At 38.9% G+C, this 25,285-nt stretch overlaps 1 protein-coding gene across 8 annotated transcripts in view; it reads left to right on the top strand.

The window, feature by feature from the left end:
• Positions 1 to 25,285, top strand: part of MRPS27 (mitochondrial ribosomal protein S27) — a 79,320-nt gene that overhangs the window by 19,158 nt on the left and 34,877 nt on the right. The gene's annotated exons all lie outside the window — the stretch shown is intronic.

Raw genomic sequence — 25,285 nt, 5'->3', positions numbered from 1 at the left:
TTTTTTCTTGTTGTGGTTTCAAAAATCTGATTTATGATTTGTTCCAATTCCTGGGTTTCAAAAATAGCCTCAGATTGAAATATAAAGTGTTTCCAGTAAGTATTACATTAGAATTCCCATTTGATCTTAATTTGTTTTAAGAAAGTTTCAGTTATTTTTATCTGGGTGCATTTTTAAAAGCTTTTATGAACATGTATTCAATTTTCTTTTACTTGCTTTTAAAAATAGTAATGAGGCTTCTTTTTTTTCCTTCTGAGTTGGGTGAATTCTACCACCTTTTTGGTGTTTTCAGTTTAAATGTAAATCTCATGTAGGTTAGATTCTACACTATAAAAACCTTTATTTTAAATCTAAGATTGCCTTTAACTATGTCCTGAGTTTAAATTATAGGTCCTGAAATCATAATTGCAAGTGCCTTCCTACCCTTTATTAAGATAAATATAAATAGCCTGGCTGGCGTGGCTCAGTGATTGAGAGTCAACCTATGAAACAGTAGGTCACCAGTTTGATTCCTGGTCAGGGCACATGCCTGGGTTATGGGCTTGATCCCCAGTAGGGGATGTGCAGGAGGCAGCCGATCAATGATTCTCTCTCATCATTGATGTTTCTCTCTCTCTATCCCTCTCCCCCTCTCCCTTCCTCTCCAAAATCAATAAAAATATATTTAAAAAGAAAAAAGATAAACATAAATGAATGCTGTGAGGACAGCAAGTTCTGTCTTCCTTTAGTGGTTCTTGGCCTGTGGGGCTCCTTGGATAGTTATTTTTGCCTGTGGTGAAAGGTGTATTTGGGCTGGCATCTGCCCAGTTCTCATCCTTTTGCTTTGCTTATGACAAAATGTAGAAAATAGTTTCAACTTCTAAATAGAAAAAATTAGAAATCCATCCCATAGGACACAGTGCCATAGTCTTAAAAGGAATATGTCTCAAATTTTCTTCTCTCCCAAAGTATGTCTGTAACATATAACTGATTTCAGTGATTCACCATTCAACAAGTATTTACTGAGCACGTCTTAGTGCAGTGATGGCGAACCTATGACACGCATGTCAGAGGTGACACGCGAACTCACTTTTTTTGGTTGATTTTTCTTTGTTAAATGGCATTTAAATATATAAAATAAATATCAAAAATATAAGTCTTTGTTTTACTGTGGTTGCAAATATCAAAAAATTTCTATATGTGACACGGCACCAGAGTTAAGTTAGGGTTTTTCAAAATGCTGACACGCCGAGCTCAAAAGGTTCGCCATCACTGTCTTAGTGGGTGCCCAGTCTCTGTCCAAAGTGCTGGACATACATGCAGTGATGAATAAATGTGACCTTGTTCCTGTCCTTATACATTGAAGTTTAACTGAGAAATTTGTCCTACTTTTAAGATCTTCCATGATTACGTCTTCACATGGTACCCAGTTTTATGTGGTCTGGAGTATTACTAAAAGTTTCATAAAATCTCTATTTCCTCTTTTCATATAAGTCATACAGAAGACTTTTGTCTATCTTAAATCTGAGCCACTGTTTGTCATCCTATCCTTTGCTTAATTAAAACAATGTTCTAATTATGACATCACTTTTTCATTTCTGTTCTTTCTCTTCCCTTCCATTACTAAGAAAATTCCCTCTCTTTTTAAGCTTATTTTTTTTAAGAAAGAAACATTTTTATGACTTCTTAACACATTTTGTACCGCACAGGAGTTTTCTCGTGCTTCGCGCGCCATCTGTTAAGGACCGCTCACGAGTGTTCTCATTTTTCATGCCCATGGAAAAAGGAGCGAGTCTAGATACTTATGTAAATTTTGTTTGGTCCCTCTTCATAGAGGAAAATGTTTTACGCAGTACCATACATTAAAAAAGTACCAGGAACTTTAATTGTTTAATTGTTTTTGTAAACAAAAATGTTATAATTATTGAAAAACAACACTTAAAGTGCATTATGATGATTTAAATAATGTGCAGTTTGCCCAAAAATGTGCGGTCCCTGGCGTATGTCTTAGAGATTTCTATGCGGTACGCAATGTGTTAAGATGACTGTTATATATATATGAGACTAAGTGTAACTCTATAAAGTTGTATCCAAATGTAGATAAAGTTACAGTTATGAACTCTTGGGGTTTATCTCCATTGATTGAAATTAGGAGTGTTAATCCTGAAGACACCAAGGGCCTGTAGTATTTCTACCTGTTGGGTTTTCAGCATGAATCGTTGTGATGCCAACATCCATCCCTACACGGGATGACTTTATACACCTCAGAGTCAACTTAAAATCACAGGACTAGGGTGAGGAAATATAAAAGCACTTTCCTAATCCTACAACTAATAGCTTTTTGCTGATCTGCCTTAAGGATTTCTCATTCTCTAGGCCAGGGGTGGGCAAACTTTTTGACTCGAGGGCCACAATGGGTTCTTAAACTGGACCGGAGGGCCGGAACAAAGGCATGGATGGAGTGTTTGTGTGAACTAATATAAATTCAAAGTAGACATCATTACATAAAAGGGTACGGTCTTTTTTTTTTTTAGTTTTATTCATTTCAAACGGGCCGGATACGGCCCGCGGGCCGTAGTTTGCCCACCGCTGCTCTAGGCAGTACCATCTTGAAGGGAAGGCCCACAGCAGGACTTTTGGCTGCTACCTCTATCATTAGCGCAGCTCTTTCCCTGCCTCAGCCTGTAGAGACAGGCACTGCATGCAGAGTGCAACTGCTACGTCACCTCACCTTCCAGCGATCAAATATCCACAATGGTTATGTAAAGAGCATTAGCGCCAAAGAGGTTTGGAAACCTCGAGGGACCCATGGAGAGCTGATTGAGCCTCTGCCATTGTATATGAGGTGCACAGGTCAGCAGCTCCAAGTTTCAACAATTCAGGATACTGCTGGCAGATGCCAGCTTGTTATCCTGTCACCCCATGACAGACGATCAGCCTTTGAATCTCCTGAAGTACACAGGTTTCAAAGTTTAGGGGCTTCAACATGTAAGAGTCCCAGGGATCTTCTAAGGAGAGTTAGAAAGGCCGCTCACTAGACCGCAGGAGGGAGAATAAATATCTAATCATCCCTGTTTTGGCTGTGCTGTTTTGGGGGACCCACAAATCTATGATCAACTTCTGTCCTGCCGCTTACAAATAAAGCATGGAAACAGACACCAAGAAAAGGGAAATGATCCTTTAAACAAAAGAATAATATGAACTAAAGATTATTAAGGCAGTTAATACCAGAAACTATACAGTTGACGATTTAGAAAAAAACACCTGATAATACTCTACACAATCTAAAGGGAAAATAAACCAAGAGTAAAGATGGTTAAAAACAGTAAAAAGTCTAAATTAAAGTAAAATAAACAAAATGTAAAAGCTACAAAATAAAACAAGCCATGCTGAGAACTGTTGGGCTTTATTAACAAAATAAAGAGAACATGATTAAAATAAGAGAATAAAAATATAATAAATAAATAAAACAAGATAAGAAGGACCTGATCCAGGAACTTCATAAAATATGTATAGATATGACTAAGAGGGTAGGAAATAAACAAGGCATGTTTCTGCATAGATAAATAATAAAAAGTAAGGAAACTGAGGCAAGGGATTTCATGGAGACCAGAGTATAGAGGATGATAGAGCAGAAGAAAATCAAAATTAAGAGATAAGAGGAAATCCCATACATTTCTTGTTTGTTTTCTAAGAACCATGATTTTAGCTTTTTCTCCACAAAAATCCCCTTTGGGGATCTGTCAACTTGAAGTCCATGTTCAGAGCTACTACTCAGTAGTTCAGAGCTCAGCACATCCCAAGTCCATGTGTGCTGCCCACATGCAGGCAGGTGAGCCCTAAGGCAGGCTCTGTGTCTCCCTTTTCAGGAGATAAAACTGCATGTCATCAGTAAAATGTAGCATCAAGAAAAGCCATTATGTTTATGGTTATAACAAGCTTTAACAAATCCTATAAGAGTATTTGATTATTGCACCAAGAGAATGCAAACTCAAGCCATAAAAATTCCTTCTTTTCTTGTGGTATCCTTCTCTTCACCGAGAATGCTTGCAAATTACATTTTAAAGGCTTATTTATACTTTCAAATCATTTTGGGACTATGGCAGTTTAGAGATGCATGAAATTAAATGTGTTCCTCTTACTATCAGAGCATCAGTAATCAGGACCCATAATTTTATCTGCAATATAATGGCCATTCCTGAAGGATCAGTGATAGAAACAGATATAACATTCTATTTTAAAAATGTAACTTTTTGCCGAAACCGGTTTGGCTCAGTGGATAGAGCGTCAGCTTGCGGACTGAAAGGTCCCAGGTTCGATTCCGGTCAAGGGCATGTACCTGGGTTGCGGGCACATCCCCAGTAGGAGATGTGCAGGAGGCAGCTGATCGATGTTTCTAACTCTCTATCTCTCTCCCTTCCTCTCTGTAAAAAATCAATAAAATATATTTTTAAAAATGTAACTTTTTTTTTTTTTTGAGTAACCTTTTGGTTTTTAGCTGAATTAATTGTCATGCAATAAGAAAAGATGGTTGCTGAGCTCCATGAGGTCTGTTTTTCTCAGAATACAGCTCTGTGTTGTCATGGAGAGTAGCATGCCACCCATTAATGAGAGGAAGTCAAGGTTGCGTTGCAGGATGTGTGCTGCCAGTACATTCATCTACACTGTACTTGGGCCTCAGGCATCTTTCATCAGTTGCTTAACTGACCTGGCAGATATGAGGCATCCCTGCTTGGGGACGGATGGCAGGTCAGGAACAGCTGGGGTGAGGCAGATGGCAGCCTGCATGTCTCCAGGTCCTGGTTGGCAGCCAGCCTAAAAAGGAAGGACCAAAATAGCTTCATTTTTCAATAAGCAAAAACATTCTGATGCTTCCTTAGAAGGCAAGTGTACCACACCGGGCCTATGTTATAAGAACTCATGTCTAACTAGAAAGATAGGAAGAAGGGATTTATTAGGACGGAACAACATTCATGAGTTTAAGCAGTAGTAATTTTCCTTTGAGGACAGAGATTGTGTGTTATAGCAATAAGAGGAAATGAAATTTTTTTCTATTAGCATATTGCCAGGGCTCATTATGTTTGAACATTATTAAGAAAAGCATAAGAGCCTGGGGGAGGTAAATGACTCTTAGAGCATTTTTTGGAAAGTTTAATATTGCCAAGTGCTTTATTTAGTACTTAGTTGCTGATCTTACCTGGGGCCTGGGAGAGGTTCTTATTGTTAATGTGCATTAGAGAATAGCTGAATGTCGGGTATTATCCACGCCTTGTCAAAGACTCCTTGGAGCTTTGTGATGAGAGTTAGGATGAGAACCCTCAGCCTCTAAGCCTTTAGACTTTGTACTTCTCTCCCCACTGGTCTCATTTCATCCTGGAGCCTGGCCGTGGAAGACATGAAGGGCAGTAGGAGTAACCTTCAAGGGTTTTCTTCTGGCTTTAGTTCTCACATTCCACCTACCTTTCCCAGAGTGGCCTCACGCCTTAGATAGTTACTCTTTTTTATTCCTCCAGTGTGATGAATGAGTCCCTGAAGGTTCTTCTTCTAGGAGTCCATAGCAGTCCATGCTGCTAGAAACATCTATGTACAAGTAGGGACATATGTTTTTATTGGGGTGGAGGGTAAATATCTAGGAGTGGAATGGCTGGAGTGATTGTACTACTTTACAGTCCCAACAACAATTCCAATTCCTCCACATTTTCGCCAACACATTTAGCCATGCTAATAGAGTTTAGTGGTATCTCCTTGTGATTTTAATTTCATTTGCCTAATGACTAATAATGTTGAGCATTTTTTTCATGTGCTTGTCTGCCATCCATATACCTCCATTGATGGAGTATCCATATAAATCTTTTGCCTTTTTTAATTGTTGAGTGCTTGTTTTCTTACTGAGTTTTGGTAATTCTTTTTCTTATAGTCATGTCTTTTTATTCAGTTAACAGTGTTTTTCAAAGCAGTTTTTATTTTTTATGGAAGTACAATTTGTCAATTTTTTTTTAATGGATTGTGATGTCAACAAAGAAGTTTTTGCCTAATCCAGCACCACAAGGATTTTTCTCCTGTGTTTTGTTTTAGAAGTGTCATAGTTTTAGGTTTCACAGTTCAAACTAGCATCAACAGGATTAATGATGGGTTGAATATAAAATAAAGATAGAAAACAGGAGGGTCAAAAATGAACTGAAGCCCTGACTGGTTTGGCTCAGTGGATAGAGCGTCGGCCTGCGAACTCAAGGGTCCTGGGTTCGATTCCGGTCAAGGTCATGTACCTTGGCTGCGGGCACATCCCCAGTAGGGGGCGTGCAGGAGGCAGCTGATCGATGTTTCTCTCTCATCGATGTTTCTAACTATCCCTCTCCCTTCCTCTCTGTAAAAAATCAATAAAGTATTAAAAAGAAAAAAAATGAACTGAAAATTGAACCTCAGTTAATGAGAAAATGGCTAGTCCATTGATAGAAGTAGTGAATTGGAAGTAGATTTAGAAGACAGCAAGAGGGTGGTTTTTCTTTCTTTTTCTTTTCATTATACATATACAGGGTTATTTCTTTTTGTTTTTATTTATTTTTTCTTTTTTTAAATTCATTGGGGTGACATTGGTTAATAAGATCACATGGGTTTCAAATATCCATTTCTATACCTGATCTGTATATTGTATTATGTGCTCACCACCCAAAGTCAAATCATCTTTCATTGCCATATATTTGGCCCCTTTTACCCTTTACTATGCCCCCACCACCTTCCTTCTGGTAACCACTGATGAGCTTCAGTTTTATATCCCACATATGAGTGAAATCCTATGGTTCTTAGATTTTTCTGACTCACTTATTTTGCTCAGCATAATAATCAAACTACCACCTCACACCTGTTAGAATGGCTATTATCAACGTACAGGTTTAGTTCTAAGTTGGCTGCATCACATCTCATGCCTATTGACCACATTTGAACTGTTTGAGAGGAACTGGCCCCAGACCTTCGGAGAAAGAATAGCTGCCAAAACATGGCTGTATTAGAGTCTTCCTGCTGTCTTGCCCTGTTTGGGAAATTTTAGACTAGGTGGTCTCTGAAGTTCTACTGACTTTCAGAATCTGTGAAACTGAGACTTGAGAAGACTAAGCAGTTTTCTTAGAGCCTTGGGACAAGTCCAAGTTTTCTCAGGATGAAGGCCTGGCTTCGAGTTCAGAGGCTTATCATCTAGACCAGTGTATCACTCTGCCAACCCGTTCCCTAAGGCCGTCTAGTTAATAAACCAGAAGATGTAGACTTAGTAAAGAACGAAATACCTCATAACAAAGTGACATAAAATTAATTAAACCTAGAAAAAACCTTGCATACACAGAGATTCAGCATTAAAATACATAATCACTCAAATTTGGATTGGAGAGAAGAATTGAGTAACCTGGATTTTGAGACCATTTGAGTTCCCACTTTGATCTGTAACTTGGAACCAGTTAATAAACTCTCTGGACACCAGTCTCCTTAGATGAGCCAATGATCTTGGATGCCTCCCAAGGCGCCTTAAGTATCTATAATACTGTGTTTCTCATTCTCTGATACAGAAGCTAGACTTTATCACCAGAAGCCTCAACTTTGAAAGCATGAGTTTCTGGACTTTGTTTTGTTTCTCACTAAGAACTTTATGGACATAAACAGTAGAATTGAAGTTTCAGCCACATTAACTATGAATATCAAAAGAAAAACTAATAGATGTTACCAGTCTTGGGACTTAAGAAGATTTGAGAGCTTAAATAGACTCATTTTAATAACTGCAGAACCCTTTGTGGATTAAAGCTAAAAAAAAAACTCCTCCAGTTTCATATAAAAAGATATATCTCAAGTTGTTTTTTCCACAGTATAATCTCCTTTGATTCAAAATTCCTATTACTGGCTGTTTCTCTACCTGTGAAATCATAATAAAGGTGCCAGGAATTACAGCTGTAGGACAGAGAGAAAGGCCTGACTGAATATATTGCTTTATATTTATGAAGGAGACTTCAGTAGGGTTTTGCATGTAAGGCTGTCTGATTTGAAGATAATTAAGAGATCTTTTCAGGAGCTGTGCAACATTTAAGGGAGAGTTGAGTAGATAAACAGAAGCTTCAAGAAGAGATTTGTGGGAACAGAAGTTTCCGTTGTTTGCATCATCAGTTTTGAGGCCACTGGCAAATAAATTCCAGAGTATTTCCAGATGCTGTGTGTCTGGGCAAGAGGACAGTTGAGCTAGAAGTATTTGATGTGAATTCTCCATAGTGGTCCTGGCAGCTATCATTTCCAAGATAGATTTTCAGATATGTTTGTTTTTACCAGACAGATTTGATATTTTTGAGCTCTATTCTGTTCTTTTTCATAGTAATGCTGGTTTTAAGACAAATGGGATCGCCAGTTACATAGCTAGTAATGAGCAAGGCTGAGGCTTAAAACCAGGTCTTTCAACTCCAAGCCTTTACAGCACTTGTTTATCACCCACTGGCTGTTACACAGCTCAGTGACAGATGCTACCAAGAGGTGAAACTCAAATTGTTCATTAGTCTTCATTGATAAAAGCCTAGGAAGAATTTTAAGAGGAAGAACACGGAAATTATTTGTTAAAATAATAACTTAGTGGGTTTCATATGTATAGATTATTATAGTTCTCCATTTACTGACTTAATAGCAGGTAACAACAGTTAACATGTATGGCACACTTACACAGTGCCTTCAGCTCCAGCCAGAATGGACTGCTGCTCTCTGCATGTGCCCATGCTTTCTTTGCCCATGCTCTTTCCTCCCCACCCTCTAATCTTCTTTTAATAGAGTGCAGCCTGTCTTGTAAGGCCTGTCCCAAATTCTGCCACATCCATAAACTTGACCTGATTTTCACTATTTGGATATGCTCTCTGACCCCCTTCTATAGAATTTTCTTTAATCTATTCAGGAGTGCTTAGTTTGTTTTGTTTTTTGACTAATTAAAAAGTTGCTGGCGTTTTTATTTTTACTTGATAAGGAGTATATTATAGTAGATAAAAGCATGGGCAATGGAGCCAGTCTACCTAGATTTGAATCCTAGATTTGCCATCTATTAGCTGTATGGTTTATTTACTTATATTCTCTGTCCCTCAGTTTCCTCATTTATAAATTGGAAATTAAAATCGTGCCTATGCTTTAGGATAGTTATGCAACTTAAAAAAATTAATACTTAATAAGGCCCTTAGAATTGCCTTTGGTCAAAGATGGTCAATGCTCAAGAAATTTTAGCTTTAATGTTGGCTGTAATAGATGTAACATCTTGAAGAACAAGGGCTATCCCTTTCCCATATTTCTCTCTTTACGGAAAATGTACTTTAAGCTCCAGTTTTGGTTTCTAAGACTAATAGTCCCCAATTGTCTCCACCACCCTCACCCCAAGGGTATCAAGGTACAAAGATTATCGGGACTCAGAGATGGGGAAAAATAGATGTTTATGAGCACTAATAGGTCAACTCCCAGATGAAAAGGATATCACAGTTTGGAGGAAGCTGTCTGGCCCTAAAAGATAACTAACTGAAGGTCTCATGTATACTCATATTCCTAAACTTGCAGCAGCCAAAATCCAGCAGGGGGCAGCAGCAAGTCATCTGCTTCCCATCTATGGAGACAAGAAGAAACGGAAAGAAGATGCTTCCCAGTTAGGAAAACCTACACCTAAACTGATCTCTCTTTAAAAAGAAAACACAGAACAAAACTTGACATGTTCATTAATTAAACTATCACTTAAATTTTAAAAAGTGCATAGAAAATAAACATGTTTAAAAACTCTTTTTTTTTTTACAACTATGTACACTTTTTACTTTTACATTCAATCTTTCGTAGAGAGCTTTCAGCATTATTATTTTTTGAACTATTAAAGTTATTTTCCTTCATCTCTGTCACAGGGAGTTAACACTGATGGACTTTAGACACAGTTTTTCCCCCCTAAACTGATCTCCGGTAAGATGTTATTGAATCAGTAATGAAAACATAGATTAGACACAAAAAGAGAGATCTGTTCTGAGGAGTGGGAGAATGACAGGAAAACATTTAAACAGTTGAAATAGAAATTGAGGGACTGCTTCTAGTGGTTTTTAGCTGTGATATCTAAAGTGCACGAGAACAGTCAGAATGGCTAAAGATGTTTAATGTTGTCACCATTCCCCATTGTTTATTTTATTTTATTGGTTTATTCCCAACTGTAGAAATTGAATAAGAGTTTCTATTTATGTATCCCATTGTTTTATGGCCCTGCAGGATAGGTTAAAATAATACAAAGTTTCCCCTATTTTAAAAATTATTTTTTTGCTCAGCCAGTGTTACTCAGTGGTTGAGCATCAACCTAAGAGGTCACAGTTTGATTCCTGGTCAGGACACATGCCTGGGATCCATAGGAGGGGGTGTGCAGCCGATCAATGATCTCTCTCATCATTGATGTTTCTTTCGCTCCCTCTCCTTTCCTGTCTGAAATCAACAAAAATATATGTATAAAAATTAGAAAAGAATAAAAATTATTTTTGCTTATGAAAAAGTTAACTACATGCTTCCCCCCCCCCCCAACTTATAAAGGAAACATCGCTCACTTTTTAGTGTTTTCCTGCCAGCTTTTTTACTACATATTTCCATTTTGTTTGTTTTAAACTATTTGACACTACCTCTCAGATTTCATCTATAAATTCAATGCAATTCCAACCCAAATCTCAGCAGAACTTTTTGTGGGATCTTTGAAATTCAAATGAAAGAGTAAATGGCCAAGAATAACTAAGTCAATTTTAAGAAGACTAAGATAAAGTGATTGGTTTACCAGATAGATAATAAGACTTAGAAAGCTACAATAAATAAAATGAGATGTTGGCTTAGACAAACAGACTAGTGGAATAGAACAGAGACAGCCCAGAAATGAATCTATACACATATGGAAACTTAGATGTTTTACATAGTTATAAAGGAGGAAAGAATAGATTAGTTAATAAATGGTACATGGGCAATTGATTATATGTATGGAAAAAAATTAATTCCTACTTCAAAACACACATGCATTTGCGCATTTTTAAAAGTAGATTAAAAACTTGGAAAAAGTAAAGCCTAAAACTTTTAGAAAGAAATATAGGAGAATATTTAAAGTTGTACTAGAGGCCTGGTGCACGAATTCATGTACAGGTGGGGTCTGGCCAGCCTGCCCCAATGGGAGAGAGAGGGGCCATGGGAGGTTGGCTGCCCTCCCCCCCCCAATTGGGGGGACCAGCGGGGGAGGGGCCGCGGGCAGTTGTGAGGGGGGAGAGGGGGTGATTGGGGCCCGGATCAGGCCGGTTGGCCACCACAGTGTGCCTCATAGCAACCGGTCATTCCGGCATTCCAGTCACTTGGCTTTTATATATATAGACTAGAGGCCCAGTGCACAAAAATTTGTGCACTCAGGGGGGTCCCTCAGCCCGGCTTATGCCCTCTTGCAGTCTGGGGCCCCTCGGAGGATGTCCACCTGCTGGCTTAGGCCCGCTCCCTGGGGAATCGAGCCCGGCAGCCCTCGGGGGATGTCCACTTACCAGCAGGGAGCAGACCTAAGCTACAGTCGGACATCCTTAGTGTGCTGAGGAGGCAAGAGAGGCTCCCGCCACCACCACTGTGCTGGCAGCCGTCAGCCTGGCTTGTGGCTGAGCAGAGCTCCCCCTGTGGGAACACACTAACCACCAGAGGGCAGCTCCTGCATTGAGCATCTGCCCCCTGGTGGTCAGTGTGTGTCATAGTGACCAGTCATTCCCAGTCGTTCTGCTGTTAGGGTCATTTTGCATATTAACCTTTTATTATATAGAATAGAGGCCTGGTGCACGGGTGGGGGCCTACTGGTTTGCCCTAAAGGGTGTCCTGGATCAGGGTGGGGGTCCCGCTGGGGTGCCTGGCCAGCCTGGGTGAAGGGCTGATGGCTGTTTTCAGGCTGCCCAAACCCCCTTCAGGGTAAGGGTCCCCAATGGGGTGACTGGCAAGCCTGGGTGAGGGGCTGATGGCTGTTTTCAGGCTGCCCAAACTCCCTTCAGGGTGGGGTCCCCACTGGGGTGCCTGGCCAGCCTGGGTGAGGGGCTGATGGCTGTTTTCAGACTGACCAAGCCCCCTGAAGACCGAAGCTCCCAGCCTTTCCTTTTTTTTTTTTTATTTGCTCCAGCTCCGTGGCCATGGCGGCTGGAAGCAGGTGTCTGAGTTTATTTACCTTTTGTAATTGAGACTTTGTTGCCTTGAGAGGAGGCAGCAGCCGGCCGGGAAGCTTGGCTTCTTCCATCATTGCGGCAACCAAGCCTCCAGCTCCGTGGCTGCCAGCCGCCATCTTGGTTGGGTTAATTTGCATATAATTGCTCTGATTGGCTGGTGGGCGTGGCTTAAGGTGTAGCGAAGGTACGGTCAGTTTGCATGTTTGTCTATTATTAGGTAAGATGAGATGTGAGCTATTAATAACTAGAATACATCTATAGATCGGTAGGGTAAGAGGATAATCCAATAGAAAAATGGATAGAAGATATGAATCAACAACCCACAGAATAAAAAACAGAATGGCCAGAAACGTATGAAAAGGTGATCTGTCTCACTAGTGATCAGATAAGTTGCAGTAGAAAATGCTACGTGGCCCTAGCCAATTTGGCTCAGTGGATAGAGCATCAGCCCTCAGACTGAAGGTCACGGGTTTGATTCTGGGCACATATGTTGGTTGCAGGCTTGATCCCTAGCACCCCAAGCCCCTGGGGAGCATGTGGGAAGCAACCAATCCATGTGTCTCTGTCACATCAGTGTTTCTCTCTGTGTGTCTCTCTCCCTCTCGCTCTCTCTAAAAATCAATGGAAAAATATCCTTGAGTGAGGATTAACAACAACAAAAAGCTACATGTTTTCACACTTATCAGATACAAAAATGAAAAGTTTTGACAGTTATAAGACCTGGCCAGTGGCTCAGTTGGTTGAATCATCATCCTGTTCACCCTGAAAAAAAAGAGATTACATGTTTGATCCCCTGACAGGGCATGTATGGGAGGCAACCAATCGATTTTTCTCTCTCTCCCTTCCTCTCCCTCTCAAAAATCAGTACAAACATATCCTCGGTGAGGATTAAAAAAAAAAGTCTTATAATTATGGCAAAGAAGAGAAGCCGCAAGAACCTGGATATACTACTAGTGGGAGTTGAAAGTTGTATTGCCACCTTAAAGAACAGACTGACATATGAAGTGAAAGTGAGGATGGGCCTCGTGTTCTACTCAGTATTCTACTCCTAGATAGATACTTTAAAAACCCCTGGCATGTACAAGGATTAAGTTATAAGAATACTCATTGTAGCATTGTTTATAATAGTAAAAACTAGAAGTACCTGAAAAATGTGCAACAGGCAAATAGGCAGTGTGACGGACTCATACAATGGAATACCATACAGCAGCGAGAAAGAATGAACGAACTAAAGCTATACATACCAGCATGGTTATTTCAAAAACATAATGAGTAAAAAAAAGCATGGAGAAGAATCATTGTACAATATGTTACCGTTTATATAGTTTGAAAATATGTAAAGCTTATGTTTATAGGGATACATGTGTAACGTGTAAAAACATGCCCAAGAATGATAAACAAAAAATTCAGTATATTATTTGCCTGTGAAAAGCAGTGAGAGTAGGAATAGGATAATGGTATAGGTATATGTATGTGTATATATATATAAGCTTCAACTGTATCTATAATGTTTTGTTTTGTTTAAAAAGAAAGTCTGAAGTATGTATGACACATTAGAATTTGATGAAGGTAGGTAGTTGGGTACTTTCCTGAATGTTTAAATTCTTTATAATGTTTTCATCTCTTTTCCCATGACACAGAAAAAATATCCATTTTTGCAATTGTTAACGTACTTATTTGAACAGACTTGAAGCTAATTACTTCTCACTTCCTCCTTGAAAAATCCTAAGGTAGGACTGGCCTGGCTTCAGTCAAAGTTCACCTTGGCAGGAAAGCTAGGGTAGTGTGTTTGGGCAAGGTTGGGCCAGATAACTGCCCCTTTCAAAGTCGCAGGACTGATAGGACTGCTTTCTATATGCCACCATTTACACAGTAAAAAGTATTCTTAGCTCATAGATTGCACAAAAACGGGCTTTGGGCTGGATATGGCCCATCAGACCTCTAGTTTGTCAACCCTTGATCTATATCCTCACCTACTTTTCTCTTCTTAACATTTTGGAGGGGAAAATCCCAGTGTATCTTTTCATTCATCCTTACTGATTTGTTTCAAGAAAAAAACAAAGACTGAAGCTTCAACTCCTAAGCTATCTGATTTTGCAACTTGTAGCTTGAGGAGGAACAATAAGTTGTATGGCTATTTTGTATCCCAGGATGAACATAAGTATAATTATCATGGGCCTTGTAACAAATGCTGAGCACCAGCAGATGGCTGGCATGTGTTCCCTCTTCACACCAGTTCCAGAGTGAGAATGATGGCCTTGTTAACTGATAGACACCTAACTTACACGAATGTTCTTTATTGATACTGATAATTTGACTTTTCATTTAGGCATCTCTCTTAGTAGGCATCTCTCCCAGTGCATCATTATTGGAAGGTGCATCTCTCTTATATAACTACTATAAAATGATTAAAGTCAGAACATTTAACTATAACACAATAATCTAATACACAGTCCATATTCAAATTTGTCAGTTGTTCTTATGCATTAATGTTCTTTATGCATTAATGTTTTTCCTGATCTAGAATCCAAACAAAGATCACACATTATATTTAGTTATCATATCTCTTTAGTCTCCTTTAATTTGGAAACAGTTCTTCAGCCTGTGTGTGTGTGTGTGTGTGTGTGTGTGTGTATTGACATTTTTTAAAAGTATAGGCCAGTTATTCTGTGTAATGTCTCTCAATTTAGGTTTCTCAGATATTTCCTAGAAAGGAGGGAGTCTGTGGGCAGGAGTACCACAGCAGTGATGTTGTGTTCTTCCCAGTGCATCATTATTGGAAGGTGCATATATTAGTTATGTTAATTTTAATTGCCTTATTAAGGTGGTATCAATCAGATTTGTCCACTATAAATTTACTTTTCCCCCCTTTGCAATTAGTAAGTAATGTGGGGAGATACTCTGAGATTATGAAATATCCTATTATCAAACTTTTACCCCCAAATATTGGGATCCTTTGATGATTGTCTACTGCATCATCTATAATAATAAAAGCATAATGTGCTAATTAGACTGGACAGCTGAACGACCTTCCGGATGTCATTCCAGACATCCTTCCAGATGAAGCCGCCATGGCGGGGGCCAAGGCAGAGGCAGTTAGGGGTGATCAGGCAGCAGGCAGAGTGATTAGGGCGATCAGGCAGACAGGCGAGCGGTTAGGGGTGATCAGGCAGGCAGGTGAGCAGTTAGGGGCGATCAGGAAGGCAGGCAGTGAGCAGTTAGGGGCAATCAGGTAGGCAGAGGCGGTTAGGGGCAATCAGGCAGGCAGGCCAGCAATTAGGGGCGATCAGGCAGGCAGGTGAACAGTTAGGAGCGATCGGGCAGGCAGGCGAGTGGATAGGGGCGATCAGGCATGCAGGCAGAGGGGTTAGGGGCGATTGGGCAGGCAGACGAGTGGTTAGGGGCGATCAGGCAGGCAGGCAGGCAAGCAGTTAGGAGCCAGTAGTCCCAGATTGTAAAAGGGATGTTTGGACCCTGAGAGGGGTCCCAGATTGCGAGAGGTGCAGTCCGGGCCTCTAGTTCCTTCTATATTTTGGTTAACATTCTACTGTAAGAAAGAACTTGTCCTTTCTCTTCATTTATTTACTTATATATTTATTTCTACCATAAGGACTCATGATTTGATTTTCAGTAAGTTATAATCTATTACTATTTTGATGTTCAAAATGTCCCAGATTTGGTCAGTAGGGGACCCTGTCTCTTGCATTGCTTTGATACATCCCCATCATTCTTCCAACTGTTTTCTTATTTTTAAATATATATTTTAGTTTCTTCTTATACTTTATCTGCCCTAGCCCTGGAACCAGCCATTTTTCTAAAGAGCCTTGATTCTTTTTAGAGGAGAATGGCATTCAGAAGCCAAAATCTGATGTCACTGTGCTCATTGCTATTGGGGTGTCACTGCTCCCAGGCTTTTTCAGCGGACAGAGTTAGAAATCTATCAATCCTTCCTTTCATCCACCTACATCTATATTTTAAAGCATCTTGCTGGTCAGGTGTCTCCTATATTAGTCTAACATTTCAGGTTTCATTTTAGTCTTGATCTTTTCCTTATTTTGTAATTCCTTTCTCTGATGGTAAGAAACCTGATTCTTACTATTCTTTGTCCTCATTTTTACTATTCTTTGTCATATATCTATTTTGCAAATATTTTCTCCTAATATATGGCTATCCTATTTAGTTTCTCAATGGCATGTTTTGATGAGCACAAGTTTTAAATTTTGATGAATTCTAATTTATTTGTTTTTTATTTTATGGTAATTATTTTCTGTGTCCTAAGTAGTTATTATTGCCTACCTCTTAGTCATAGATATTCTTCTATTTTCTTTAAAACTTTGTCATTTTATTTTTGATGTCTCAATTTGATTTTACATTTCAAACCAAAATTCTTGTGTATGGCATAAGTGATGACATTCATTTTTTTCTGTATGGGACATTAATGTTTTCTTTATTCTTTTCCACTGATCTGTCTATCCTAATGTCAATACTACACTCATAATTACTGGAAGTCTTGAAGCCAGATCTGTAAGTCCTTCAACTTTGTTCTTTTTAATATTGTTTTGGCCATCATAGATGCTTTACTTTTTCATATATATTTTAGAATCAGGTCATCAATTTCTGTTAAAGAAATTGTCTCCAATTCTGATTGGAATTTTGTTAAATATACAGGTCAGTTGAAGAAGAGTTGACATCTTAATTAAGTCTTAATATGATGTCATAAAATATTCTGTCTTCCAACCCATGAACATAGTTTAATTTTTTTAAAGTCTTCTTTACTTCCAGCAGTGTTCTATAAAAACTTGGTTATTTTATAGTGTAGGCATCTTGCAAGCCTTCTGTTAAATTTATTACTGAGTATATTATGGTTTTTGATGTAACAAGTCATTTTTCTAAATTTCATTTTCCAGTTGCTACTAGAAATACAACTGATTTTTACATCTGCATCCTAGGGTTTTGATTAACTCATTTGATAGTTCTAGAAGTTGTTTGTAGATTCCTTAGTGTTTTCTTCATATCTAATTATGTTGTCTGTGGATAGAAATACATTTACATCTTCCTTTCCAAATTTTAGGCCTTTTAATTTCTTTTTCTTGCCTTATTGCACTAGCTAGGACCTCCAATAAAGTGTTGAATAGAAGTAGTGGGAGCAGGGATCCTTGTTTTGTTCCCAGTCTTAGGGGGAAAATGTTTAATATAGTTTTCATAGATGATTTTTATCAGTTTAAGGAAGTTCCCTCTTATTTCTAGTTTGTTGAGAATTTTTATCATAAATGGGTGCTAAATTTTGTTAAATTCTTTTTCTACAGATATAGAGATGACCATATAGGTTTTCTCTCCTTTATTCTGTTATTTTATTGAATTACTTTGATTGGTTTTCAAATGTTAATTCAGCCTTGTATTCTTGGGATGAAGTCCCAACAATGTATTATCCTAATGTATTCATAAAGTTAATTTGTTATTATTTGTTAGAGATATTTATGCCTATGTTGTCAGTAATGCTGGTCTCAAAATTTCTTTGCTTATAACATCCTTGTGTGGTTTTGGCATTAGTATCACATTATGCCAAATGTATTGGGAACTGTTCCCTCTATTTCTGAAATTTGTATAAGATGGTGTATTATTTCTTCAGTGTTTTTTAAAATATATTTGTATTGATTTCAGAGGGGAGGGGAGTGGGGAGAGAGAAACATCAATGATGAGAATCATAGATCAACTGCCTCCTGCACACCCCCTACTGGGGATCGAGCCGGCAATACAGGCATGTGCCCTAACCAGGAATCAAACAGTGACTTCCTGATTCATAGATGAATGCTGAACCACTGAGCCACACCGGGCTATTACTTCAGTGTTTGATAGCATTTGCCAGTGAAGTCATCTGGGCCTGGAGTTTTCTTCTTAAGATTTTAAAATTACAAATTAGTATTTTAGAACAGGTATATGGCTTCTCCATGTCGTTTTATTATATGTATATATAATTTTTTAAAATCTTCACCCAAGGATATGTTTTTATTGATTTTAGAGAGAAGAAGGGAGAGAGAAGGGTGGGGAGAAGGGGGAGAGAGAGACAGAGAGACAGACATTGACCTGTTGCCTCCCATACACACCCTGACTGGGGATCAAACCCACCACCTGGGCATGTGCCCTGACTGGAAATCGAACCCAAGACCTTTTGGTGTATGGAACGACACTTCAACCAACTGAGCCACACTAGCCAGGGCTATTTTGTATATTTTATTATTGATGAGATTAGAAGTCATATTTTCGTGAACTTTCTTATCTTATATCTTTCTCCTGGATTGTTGGTCTTTCTCTTATTGGTTGTAGGACCTTTCTTAATTTTTAGGAAATAGGCTTGAATTGATAAATATTTTTTCTATTTGTTTTTTTAAGATTACTTTGCCTTATGGTAGTTTTTGCTATATAAACATTGTGTGTGTGTGTGTGTGTGTGTGTGTGTGTGTGTGTGTAACTGATTTAGCAGTCTCTTCTTTTATGACTTTGTATCAGACTAAGAATGACATTCTCCATCCCAAGAAATTTTCCTCCAGTGAATATATGCTTTTGTTTTTAACATGTAAATATATAATTCATCTAGAGCTTATTTTGCTTTGAGTATGTGAGGTATAGATTCATACATACACACATTCCTACACATGCATAAAACAAATGGCTACTCAATTATTCTAATGGCATGAGTAATCCATCTTTTGCCTATTGATATGACATGCTACCTTATCACATGCTAACTTATTTGTGTTGGGGTCTATCTCTAAACTTCTTTTTGTAAAAATATATTTTATTGATTTTTTACAGAGAGGAAGGGAGAGAGATTGAGAATTAGAAACATCGATAGGAGAGAAACATCAATCAGCTGCCTCCTGCACACCTCCCACTGGGGATGTGCCCGCAACCAAGGTACATGGCCCTTGACTGGAATCGAACCCGGGACCTTTCAGTCCGCAGGCCGACGCTCTATCCACTGAGCCAAACTGGTTAGGGCAATCTCTAAACTTCTTGTGCTGTTCCACTGATCTGCTTTTTCATCCAGTAGCATCACACTTGTTTTAACTATTTTAGCTGTCTAATATGTTTTAGCAGAGGAAAAAGGCCACAATTCTGTCTACCATTTTGCTCAACCTCCATTACCACCCTTCTATATTTACCTCACTAATCATTAGAAATATTTTCCAAATACCGTATTTATGAATTCCCTCCTCACTCTCTCTCATGGGGAAGCTTAAGTGACCGTTGAAAGTCTCAGATGTGTGATAGGACTTCAAACAGCCTTTAGGGCATCTATGTACAAATAAGAAGAAAAACTGCCTTTTCTAGACAGATAAGTTAAGGAAAAGGTAGCATTTTCTGAAAGATGCAGACTTGGACCCGATTATACAGTTGCTGGGGCTGATTTTAATCCCTAGTCACATCCTTTATGTAACGACTTTGAATTGTAGTGCACCATACAAATAATAGTATCAATGAAAGAATTACCCGGAAAGCCAGATGCATATTCCTTCCTTTGCCCCCTACTTGCCATTGGAGCTGCGAGCACCAGAACTAGCTAATTACATCTTTCCGTAATGCGCTTCTTTAAGTGGAAGTACAAATGGCTGTTCACACTAATTCCCTGCCTTTAGGAATGCTTAGTCAGATGGGGATGAGAATGAATAAAGCTCTCAAAGTCCAGTTGGCCACCCATCAATGGGAATGACATTGTGGGTGATCAAGATAAAGGTCAAACAATGATAATTACTTGTATCTATACAAAAGTACATTGTCATCTCATTTTTGTTAACCATCCTGCAAAATTGAAAGAACTGATACTGTTTTGCCCTCTTTTGTAGATAAAGAAAGTAAGCCAGAGAGGAAGCTTTTCAAGGCCAACAGCTAGTGTAGCAGAGGGCCTTGATCATAGCCTGAAAGGATGCATTTTCCATATCACCCAATCTCATAAAATCATTATTGTCAGCTCCACAAACATCCAGGTAGGTTACATTTAAGTCATCATGACATTGTGGTGATATGTTTCATCCTCCTCAAAATATATGCTCATATTTCTGGCATGTTAATGTCACCTTCCCTTAGTGGTGCCAAAATACTGTACTTCCTTTTCAGAAACACTCATGCTGCAAAGAGAATCATATCTTTTTAAGGACAAAGGCACAAGTTGCCTAATATTTATTTTGATTTGTTAGTAGAGGTCTATAAGCCTCTGGGCTTTTAGAAGATTGAAAGACAGTGATTTTGAAAGTAAGGTTATATTGTGATATAGTCCTATGGTAAATTAAATCTGTCATGTGTATGATTCCAAATTTTTACTATATTTTAAGGAGTTGACTTTTAGATTATTTTTTAGGGTGATCTTTCCCTGTCATAGACACAGAATTAGTTTTCAACTCTGGATACAATACAGATTTGAAACCAAGTAGGAAAACTTCTGAGACTGATTTTTGTGCCCATGTTTATTGAGGTTGGGAGTCACTGTGCAAGTGGTTTTTAATGCCTTTAGATATTTTTTTCTCTCTCTCCCTATTTTCATTTCTAAGTATTACCTTTCTTTGCAGATAGTCATCATTTGGACTGTGCTGTCAGATCTTTTTGGCGAAGTATCTTGTAGTGATTCACATAGTTCACCTGGATATCTATTTAGAAAGTAATATCAGCACACATTTTTATTTTTTAAAGATCTTATTACTGCATGACAGTACAGATTCTTTTCCACTTGTTTTGATATCTACATATTTGGCAGCAGTAAATTTGATTTTGACTGAAGGCATTTGACTTTGGATAAAATGTATTTCTGGAGAACCACCAATCTAAGGTGAACTTTTCAAGGATAATGATTATATCTTATTTGATTTGTATTCCCAGCACTTAGCCATGCCCGGAACATAGCTGAGCCTCAATAAATCTTTGTTGAATGAATGATAGAAAAAAATCTATAAGCAAATTAATACCAATAAAATCCTTAGTGCGTACACATTGTCTCCTCTGCTCATACATTATATGAAACTATTTTTTAAGGCAGTTTCAAATAAAACAGAAAATCAGTCTAGGGAAGTGTGGTTGGCAATAAGCCATGGACTGGAATTGGAAATTCCATGTGATTCTACCAAAGTGATTATAGTTTGACACTGGTCAGGTCACTTAGCCTTGCTGACCTCAGTTTTCTTTATCTTTAAAATAAAGATATGCCGAAACCGGTTTGGCTGAGTGGATAGAGTGTCGGCCTGCGGACTGAGGGGTCCCAGGTTCGATTCCGGTCAAGGGCATGTACCTGGGTTGTGGGCACATCCCCAGTGGGAGATGTGCAGGAGGCAGCTGATCGATGTTTCTCTCTCATCGATGTTTCTAACTCTCTATCTCTCTCCCTTCCTCTCTGTGAAAGATCAATAAAATATATTTTAAAAAAATAAAAATAAAGATAGAAGTTGTGTAAGAATCACTCAGCTCATACATGTAGAAATGTTCTGGGAAAGTTAAAGCATCCCATACCTACAAGAGGGCACTGCTCTCCAGATGGCTTTCCCTCAAACCCTGAGCCCCCACTTTGGGGAGGCTTCAGGGCCCTGTTGCCATAAAAATAAATATGTGTTCTACTTTGTGGAAAGGTTCATGGACCTAATGGTAATACATAGCACATTTGGTCCTTCTGTATTTCTGCTTCTCCTATAGTTCAGTAGCATTCTTCTTGTCATTTCTCTGTGGTTAGGAACTGAGTCTACAGCAGATGCGTAGAGCATGAAAAGCACACAGTGCCATCTTGGGGACTTCGCTTACATTCAGATTCATGCCTTGGGAAGGTTGCTGTTGAACTCCTTTACTGAATTGGGGCAGTGGTGTGTGCCCTCCGTGGAGCCATCGTTGAGGGAAGACACCCGCTTCCATGTCACATTAGGAGTGGATCAGACAGAAGGTGCGGGTCTCAGAAGTAGGAGGAGGCTGTGTGGATATCTGATTTTCTAGACCCAATGTCTTTCAATTCTATGAGGATAAAGGAACTGCTGCATACGTAGGTAGATATCTGTACTTTTCCAAACTGTCACCTCTTTCTTCATGATTTACTTTTAATATCCCAGTGACTTTGGTTCATTTTTTAGCTATTCACCGGGGCCTATTATTTCTCCCTCCACATTGTTATATCTTCCCCTTCTCCCAGGTCAAGCTCTAACCTGTTTTCTATTTTTGTTTCTTGTATCCATATTCAAATTTTATTTATAGCAAACCTTCAAAAAAGAGAAAATATCATTAACAAATTTCAGATCACCATCTTTTATTTCAAAAGTCTAATCATTAGTTTAAATTAAAGTACTTGGTCTTATTTTAATGTTGTAGATCTACTTGAAGTCATATCATAGTCTTGGTTTTCATAGCATACCCAGCTCCTATTTCAATCAAGACACTAGATATTGCTTATGTTTTATATGTTATATTTATGGTTCATTGGATTTACAATTCCCAGTTGTAAAACAGAGATGTGAATATCATCATCCACTTGTTTTATAACTCTGTGAGACATCTGTCCAACTAACCTTTCTTTATTGAGGTGAAAAAGCTGTGTGACTCATGTGTTCTGACAGTTATCAGTAGGTCCACTAGCATTTACTAGATTTGAAGTTAGAGGAGCAATAAAATGATTATCCAACCTCCCCATTCCCTAAGGCTCAACCCTGTTCTTCATGCCACATATTTCAAGGATAGCCCAGACTGTTTATATAATTTGGGTCCGGCCTAATTTTCCAGCCAGATATCATCAATTGCTAACATAAACCTTACATTTATGCAGTTATCTTTCCTGACTCATTCAGTTTTGCTGAATATTAATTGTATTTCCTCTATAAAGTGGGGCCTGCTCTTGGCCCTGAGGATTTATTTCTTTCCTATAAAAAATCTGCCAAATCCGAAGTGCCCAGAATCCACGATGCCATCTCAGATCCCTCCAGCCAGCAGTAACCCCCTGACTTGCACACAGGTAGCACTTAGTTTGCATGATTCAGGTTACAGTGGTCCCATGTGGCCTAGCTTTGTGTTATTATCAGTTTGTGAGATGATCTGCATTTTGAGTAAACCTTATCTCAAATAATTTGATAATTAGCAAAGGGCCTTAAAAATGAGTTCTAAACTATCCTATATAATAAAACCATAATATGCAAATCGACCGAATGGTGGAATGACAGGTCAGTGGGGGGCAGGGCCGGCGAGCAGGCGGCGCCAGGCCAGCCAAGGTGTATGCCAGTGGGCAGAGGGAGGGGACAGTAGTGGGGAGGAGATGGTGGCAACCAGTGGTGGCAGAGAGGGGGGGGGCAGCCACTCGCAGGCTGGTGCCATCCCCTGATCAGCCCACCTGGTTGCCTCCCACAGAGGGAGGCTAGACTGCAGCTTAGGCCAGCTCCCCCTAGGGACATCCCCTGAGAGCTCCTGGACTGCGAGAGGGCCCAGGCTGGGCTGAGGGACGCCACTAGTGCACGAATTTTCATGCACTGGGCCTCTAGTCAATAATAGAAAGATAAACATTCAATAGGAAAAAATTAAAAAGGGCAATTCTAGAAACAAGGAAGTCAAATAGACCGTAAACATATGAAAAGATGTTTAGCCTTACCACTAAATAGAATAGGCAAATAACCATATGAAATACTTTTTGCCTGTCATATTAAGGAAAATTAAAAGTTAATCAATATCCATTCTCAGGGCAACAGACGTTCTTAGCAAACTGATAGGAACTTAAATTGGTACTTTTTTGAAAGAATTGATTCTAAGGAGAAATAAGGATGTTCAGAAGGTCTGTTAATAGAAGAATTCAGAGCATCACGTTTTCTGGATTGGGTGATCTTAGTGATCTTAAGTACATAGGTCAAGAAAACTAACTGTAGTTTGTTTATGCTAGTGAAATGTGCCCACCATTAGGGAATTAGTTAAATCACTAGCAGATTAGCTAAATAAACAATGGAAAACCAGCTCTGGGTGGTGAGTATTCAAGTGATTTTTCCTTTTTTATACTTTTCTATAATGGTTAAATTTTCAGGAAAATTACATTTATATCAGAAGAGATAGCTTTTTGCAATTTAAAATAGGTTTTTAAAGGAAGCTTATAAAGAAGCTACTGGGGGGATTAGATTTTTTAACTGGGTAAAATAAAGACTAACAGAAGTTATAGTGGTCTGGTAGTAGAATCCGGAGCATAGAGTTTTCTGGATTGGGTGAACTTAGTGATCTGAAGTGGTCTTGGACCATTGGAAATCAAGAATACAGGAAGTTTAAGAACCATGGTTGAGGGAAGGAGGGTAGAAGGTAGAGTAGATATAATGTGCTCAATTCTGAATATGTACAGTGCAATTGCAACTTCATGGCCCACGCGCAGAAGTCAGTATTTTGTGGAAGAGCCACACTCAAGGGGCCAAAGAGCCGCACGTGGCTCATGAGCCACAGTTTGCTGACCACTGGTAGGCATTTGTGGACCTCTAAAGGCCAGATTATATAGATTCATAGTCTATTTGAGCTGTTCAAAATAATCTTATTTATAGAGATGGAAACTATATCTGAGAAGGAATAAAAGACTTTCCCAAAGGTACATAGCTATTTGTAATAGGGTATAGTTATATAAAAATTCCCACCAAATATCATTACAATTCTAAATAGAATTGGCAGTGGGGTGGGGAATCAAAGCTGAACCTTCAGGTACCCGGGATACCTTATGGGTGGTTTTCCTTCCTGCATACAGTAGTATGTAAATGACATATTGCATATCCATTGTACTTACTCTTACATTTGTATTTAGGAAATCATCCTAGGGACTGCCTTAGATCCTGAGCTTACCAAGAATGGCATGTCTAATTGTTCTATACAGGAGCACACCATAGCATCCTGTAAGAATAGTAATAGCCTCTGACGATCGATGGAAGACTGCATTAGGCTTTAAGGAGTCTCATAATGTTTTCATCTTATTCTTGCACTCTGATAGCACAGCCTGAGTCAGTGTAGAGGCGCAGAGTGCAGAACTGGTAGACATTTTCTGAGAATGAGCATGATAACAGACTTACTGATTTGAGGACCACTGAGGCAAAAGCCTAAAATGAGAGCACATGGAATAATCGCCATTCCTCAGGGAGGCTTCTTTCTGAACTGCCTCT

This window comes from Myotis myotis, unplaced genomic scaffold, assembly GCF_014108235.1.
Source record: "Myotis myotis isolate mMyoMyo1 unplaced genomic scaffold, mMyoMyo1.p scaffold_m19_p_5, whole genome shotgun sequence".
Classification (NCBI taxonomy): Eukaryota; Metazoa; Chordata; class Mammalia; order Chiroptera; family Vespertilionidae; genus Myotis; species Myotis myotis.
Note: the sequence above shows the minus strand (reverse complement) of the source record. Positions and strands in the feature narration are given on the sequence as shown.